A 7,153-nucleotide genomic window follows, 5' to 3' on the forward strand; every position below is an offset into this window, starting at 1 on the left:
AGGTATTTATTTGTTCAGAGTGTCTCCTTAGGTCCGACAGGAATGAGAAGCACAGAGGAGGAAAAGGAACAAGGATGGAGCCTGCAGAACAGGGCTGGCGTCACTGCCCCTCCATTTAAAGGACTGAAAATCCACAGATAACATCACTGAGCCTAAAGAAGCCAGCATCTGGAAGCACCAGGAGGGCACTCCCTGAACAGGACACACCTGTCAGCTTCTGCTCATTTCTTAAGGCTCAGATGTCCAATCCCCATATAGTTCACTTGCTCTTTTCCTTCTACTTCAGTGAGAAAGAGGATGAAGGAAAGGGAAATAAACGTCCCCAAGATGGAAGGAGAAGGACCAAGGGCCAACCCCTGAAGTGAGTAGGGGTGATGCCATAGACACTTCCTCCCCTTCTGAAACCATTCTTCTGTTTGCCAGGTGGAAGATAGCAGGTGAGGGTGATTTAGTAACCAGAGCTCATCTTCAGTAACGAGAGTTATCGGAACAATAATAAGAACAAGAACTATTCCCACCAGGCATTGCCAGGGCTCTCATTCCCCGAAACCCTCTGAAGTAGGCACTGCCATCCTCACTTTAAGGAGGCTGACACCCTCCCTCTCCAAGTCTTATTAAGGCCAAGATTAAAGCCCAGGGCCATTTGGCTCAAAAAGCCCATGTTTTTCCATCTGGCTACTTTGCCACAGCCCCTGGACATTTTGGTATAAAAAATTCCGTAAACAAAACTATGAAATGGGTGGCTTGTCTCCAGAGCCACCACTTCTTCAGAAGCTCAGGCTCACTCGGTCCTTTATGTCAAAATCTGCACTCAAACTCATGGACAAACTGAAAAAAATGACAAACTCATGGACAGTAGCGATTTGCATTTCCAAACTAGAACTGTTTGGCTTGGAATGAGAGTATTTGTGAAAAATATTTTTCTAAAAAAACCGGAACAACTATTTAATTGCGAGAATTACTATTTGTAAATATGACCAGTTAAAATACATTTTCCTTGACATCACCACTGTCTAACATCTAAATGAATAACTCTACTGGGCATCTTAAAGCTTAAATACTCAATAGCAGAGGAAGAAAGGCGTTTAAAAATTATGTCAGACTGCACTTTCAATTATATACTCTCTAAAAGTATCAGAAAACTCTTCCAAGCCTATAATGCTTACAGAAGCAACTGATAAGCTATTCAAAACTACAGCGCTGCTTAGAAAACGTCCCTATCAGTGAAGTAAACAGTAACTTGTTGATAGTTGCAACACTGCCCAATTTACTTCCTGGATAGATTCACTTAGGTAATCTGGTTTCTCACTACAAAATAAAGACAAAATATATGATCCACCTACAAAACTTGTGCAAGAAATATCTGCAACATTTTACATTAATGAAGTACCATGGCTCTTTCACTCAGTCCTGTCCGACTCTTTTGCGAATCTATGGACTATATAACCCACCAGGCTCCTCTTCTCATGGGATTTTTCCAGGCAAGGATACTAGAGCGGGTTGCCATTTTCTCCTCCAGGGGATCTTCCCAACCCAGGGACTGCACCTGTGTCTTCTGCATCTCCAGTATTTGGCAGGTAAATTCTTTACCACTGAGCCACCTAGGAAGCCTATAAAATCCCACAGGGAATCTATTATTTATGCCCAACTATCATGTTGTGGTGAATCTTTCAGCTAAGAATTAGTAGTTGAAATTAAATCATTCATCTCTTGCAAATGTTATAGTTCTCAATCTTCTGATCCCTGCATAGCTACCAATATAGCACATGAATAAAGACACCCTAAAAAATTATTTGTAGGTGATGGTATCCAAAATTAAGAACCAACTATGAAACATATAGATTAAATTATACTTACTTAAAAGAAGACAATTTAATCAACATAATACAATAGTTATAATCCTATCTCTAGCTTTATATTTCAAGAAATAATTTATAAGCAACTATTTAAATAGCCTTCAGTTCAGTTCAGTCGCTCAGTCGTGTCTGACTCTTTGTGACCCATGGACTTCAGCACACCAGGCTTCCCTGTCCATCACCATAATTTCCCATATTTGCTGCAACCCTGGATCAGTCTGTTAGCCCCAGTAACTGTGGTCCCATACATAACTCAGCCTAGACATTCATTCACTCTAGGGGAAGTCAGCTTTCCATTTCCATATGTAATAATAAGGAAAGGCTTCTAGGTTACTCAATGAAAACTACATGTAAAAAGCCACTGTTTTGCTCCTCAGTTTTATTCTTCTTCTCATAACCTGATCTGTTCACAAGTGGGTTAATCTAATGAATCTGTTGCACAATGTCTCTTCCCCCCCCCAACCCCCCGCCGCCACCAAACCTTTCTCTGTGAGGGAGTTCTGGCAAATGACAAAATGAACAACAGTGAGGATCTCATGACCCAGTCCTTGGGCTCTGGCTCTTTCTTATCTCTGTTCATCTTTTTATCTTATCTGTATCTCTCCCCAGGACTGTTTCCCTAATTTAAAAAAATGTCTGTACAAATGGTGCAATGAAAATGCCTTTCACACCCCTAGCCTGGCAATAAAGCCCCTGGAGAAGGCAATGGCACCCCACTCCAGTACTTTTGCTTGGAAAATCCCATGGATGGAGGAGCCTGGTAGGCTGTAGTCCATGGGGTCGCTGGAGTCGGACACGACTAAGTGATTTCACTTTCACTTTTCACTTTCATGCATTGGAGAAGGAAATGGCACCCCACTCCAGTGTTCTTGCCTGGAGAATCCCAGGGACAGGGGAGCCTGGTGGGCTGCTGTCTATGGGGTCACACAGAGTCGGACACGACTGAAGCGACTTAGCAGCAGCAGCAGTAGCAGTCCAACCAGATGAGGGTCATACCCTCCCAAGCCATCTTAACACAGCAATAGTGCCTGAGCACTACTGGCCCTATTTCATATCTGGAACACACTAGGGACCATTTAGCTCACCAACTGGGTAATGAGCAGTGAGATGATCGTCTTTTCTCAATATCATATCATTAAGTAGCTATCCTAATTCACTATAAGAACTTGGAATGTTAGGTTACTTAATGGCTGCAATGGCATCTGAACATAAATTTGGAATAAACAAATAATGGTTATAATATTAACAATATTGTTATACTCACTGAATCACCTATTTTTTGGCAACGATTTCTATTTGATGCATTTAATTTTAAACAGTTATTGAATGACTACCATTTTCCAGGCACTCAGGGTACAAAGGTTATCCACCTTATTGTCTACCCTTTAAGGCATCCACACCATAGTAGGGGAGAAAACCATGTGAAAAACCAATAATTAAGATACAATCTGTTAGGTGCAACGATAGTTCAGGGCTGTAGAAGCTGAAAAGTGGCAGAGATCAGCAGCGTAGCAGGACTAGACCACTTTCTGCCAATGGGAAATCACCTAAAATTTATCACCTCAAACATGTGAATTTTAATAATCAAAAGACTCCCTAAGTAAATGTACTATTCTTTGGGAGTATTATTATTATTACCTCCTAGTCACAAACTACTAAAAGCTATAGTCACCCCCTACTAGATGTTATTATTTACTTCATCCACATTTAATACTTGAAGGATCTAGTCAAATGGGGGACTATTTACAGACTTCCTTCCTGGTGGAAGTAAACTTTTAAAAAAAAATTGTTCCTATGTTCTCTACCACACTGTAATGATACAGATAAGCCGCAATATGGATACAGTCCAATCTAAACCTCTTCCTCTAAAAGTCATTACTCCTATTGTAGGCAGTCGGTAGTAAATAGCATGATGAGTCAGGTACATGCATTTAGAAATCATTCGATTATCAGTGTAGACCATTTCTTCACTCTACACCAAGACAACATTTTGTAATCAAAAGGATCTGGATTCTGGCTGATTTCTATCATTAAATCTCTGAAACACAAGTGTTAGTCTCTCAGTCAGGCACGACTCTTGGCAATCCATGGACGGTAGCCTGCCAGGCTTCTCTGTCCATTGGTTTTCCTAGGCAAGAATACTGGAGAGGGTTGCCATTTCTTCCTCCAAGGAGGGGTAAAAATGATGTGACTTGACTATCATATCAAGTCCTCACAATCTTTGAGCTATCAAATAAAGATGAGTGAAATTGTCTCTGCATAGTTTTGAATATGTTGTGCTTAGTTGCCCAGTTGTATCCAACTCTTTGCAAGCCCGAGGACTGTAGCCCACCAGGCTCCTCTGTCCATGGGCTTCTCAAGGCAAGAATACTGGAGGGGGTTGCCATTCCCTTCTCCAGAGGAACTTCCCGACCCACAGATTGAACCCAGGTCTCCTGCATTGCAAGGAGATTCTTACCGATATAAGCTACAGGGAAGTTCCTTGAATATGCTATAAATGTGTAAATGAGTAAAATGAGTAACGAGAGTGCACGCATCTTGACAAAATATCTAATTCATAGGAACACGATCCGTGTTTCACCTGGCTGTGCCACAAACTGTGTGGCCTGGATGAGACACTCAAATCCTTTTAATCTCATATGTGACAAGTGAATGGGTCACTTCCGGTATTTTGAGATGGAAAAGTGGAGCTGAACTAGACGCTCTCTAGAGTTTCTTTAGGCTCAAACATTGTGAAAGCTTCTGAAAACATGTCTTTTAGACATTTTCTCTACCTTTTTATCCCAGGCTATGAAAAGAAGTCTCACTGTCAAATCATTTCTAGACATCTGGAAAACTTAAGGCACTGCCAGGGTAAGACACCAAGGCAGTTAACAATTAAGGTGTTATTAGTGAATCATGTATTCTAAGAGGCCACTTGTGGGCTCTATTATCTTACTGTCACAACTGTGACCTGTAAATAATACAGGCATTTGAGAAACTCATTAACTTTTACAACGCTGAGGTACAGTGTATTGTATCAAACAAATCTACTAGAGAAATCTCAATAGAAATGCATGTGTTCCAAAGCATATAAAACCTCACAAGGGTAGGGAAAATATGAACAAATAAGACCCACCATTCTTCAAAATTCTCCCTATTAAAGAACTTTGTAAATGGAACACTGAAGTGAAAACGGCCCTTCACACTTTATAACCTCACAGATTTTCAATGATAATAATATACTTATCCCTGATGGTTCAGTGGGTAAAGAACCTGCCCGAATGCAGGAGACACAGGAGATGCGGGTTCGACCCCTGGGTTGGAAAGATCTCCTGGAGGAGGAAACGGCAACCCATTCCAATATTCTTGCCTGGAGAATCCCAGCAATAGAGGAGTCTGGTGGGCCATAGTCCAACAGGATGCAGAAAGTCAGACATGACTGAGCACACACACACAAAATATACTTATCTAGGTTCACATACCTAACACATACTCATGCCAGATGTGTATATTTCTGAGTGTGACACCTGTCGGAGCCAAAGCAGGAATTGTAAATAAGGAGCACATATTCAAAAGAATAATTACAAAATGCCCAGAGAGGAAAAAAAGAACAGGGAAGCCCACAAATTGGGTCAAACTGGTGCCAAACTAGAAATCATGGCAAGTCAGAAAACATCCTGGATAATAACATTATAGGAAGTTCCAAAAACCACGCAAAAGATGCTTTTAAAGTAAAACAAAGTATACAGTAACCCAGTTTATCCACGTGACATATGTTCCAAGACCCCCGGGGGATGCTCGAAATCTTAAATAATACTGAACCCTATATATACCATGCTCTTTCCTACACATACATACCTGTGATGAAGCTTAATTTACAAATCAGGCACAGTAGGGTATCAACAATAATAACTAAAAATAAAATAGATCACAATACACTGCAATAGACATTATGTGAATGTGGTTTCTCTCAATATCTTATTGGGCTCTACTCTCCCTTCGTGTGATGACATGAGATAAGACATGACCAGACGGAGTAAGGTCAATGACACAGGCGTTACGATACAGAGTTAGGCGACAGCAGGAGGATCATCTGCTCAAGGTGATGCTGGATCACAGAGCCATGATGATGCCGTTGGCTGGAGGTCAGAAGCAGACCACGTGGATGGATGGGGATTCAGGGCAGAATGGAGCAGGACTGAGCTGGACCATATAAGATATCATACTTCACTACTCAAAACAATGTACAATTTAAAACTTACACATTGTTGATTTATGGAATTTTCCAATTAATATTTTCATATTATGGTTGATCGAGGATAACCGAGCTACAGATAAGGAGGGACTACTGTAATGAAGCCATAAGGACCCACGCTATTTTACTAAGCATACAATAGTGTTCTGTACTTACAGTTCAAGCTGCTATAATACAGGAAAAATGAACGTCACTAATTCCTTCTTCCATATAAAGAGGGGAGACAGTATTCAAACAAAAATTCAAAGGAACAGGCAAAATGGCAGTGCTCTGGTTGGGAAAAGATGAAGACTTGAAGGGAGCAGGGCCGATATGCCCGACATTAGGAATGGCTCAGTTCAGGTAGAGATAAACTTGGTTCCGGGACTTTTATAAGCTATTTCTGAAGTTTGATTTTAGATACTTTTAGGAAAGGGGTAATACATCACACAGTGACTCTGAGAGAGACTAATTAAATTTTCCAAGTGGGCTTGATAATGGCTGAGACAGCCTGAGATTAACCTTTATTCTTTACAGCTGGCGTCAGAAAGAACAACTGCTTTCTCTCACTGTCTTCAAAAGTGGCAATCTAGGGTTTATAGGTCAAAGATCTGGCAAGTTCTATCTCTTCATGTTCCATGAAATATATCAAAGTGTTATTTATTAAATGTGCTTCTAATGCAGGCATGAGAGAAATCTACAGGCTATATCCCAATCACCTTATTTCCCCAAGAGAAAATTCTGCCAGAGATTGTGCTTATGTGACACCTACGGGAGAAAACCTAGACTGACTCTTCCTCAAGACTCTGGCAGATTTCTTTAATGTAGTGACCAGAGTTGGAAACGAACACTTTGACTGTTGTTGTGAGTGGCTGCTTCAAGAATTTTAAGAGTAGAAACAGTTGTGGTAGAGAAAACCACAGAACAGGCCCTACACTTCTGATAAATGCCATCAGAGGTTGAGTTTAAATCCAGAGTCAACCTGAGGCTGGAAATTCCCCCCACAACAACAGATATGCAATATGGCTCCTACAGGGTTTGAGATACATAATTGAAAAAAAAAAGGGGGGGGGGGGGGAAA

General features: G+C 40.9%; 1 protein-coding gene across 1 annotated transcript in view; it reads right to left on the reverse strand.

Annotated features, from left to right (window-relative positions):
- The window catches only part of UGT8 (UDP glycosyltransferase 8), a 108,831-nt gene that overhangs the window by 66,220 nt on the left and 35,458 nt on the right, over nt 1-7,153 (reverse strand). The gene's annotated exons all lie outside the window — the stretch shown is intronic.

The sequence above is a fragment of the Bison bison genome, unplaced genomic scaffold (assembly GCF_000754665.1).
Source record: "Bison bison bison isolate TAMUID 2011002044 unplaced genomic scaffold, Bison_UMD1.0 scf7180017864389, whole genome shotgun sequence".
In the NCBI taxonomy this organism is placed as follows: Eukaryota; Metazoa; Chordata; class Mammalia; order Artiodactyla; family Bovidae; genus Bison; species Bison bison.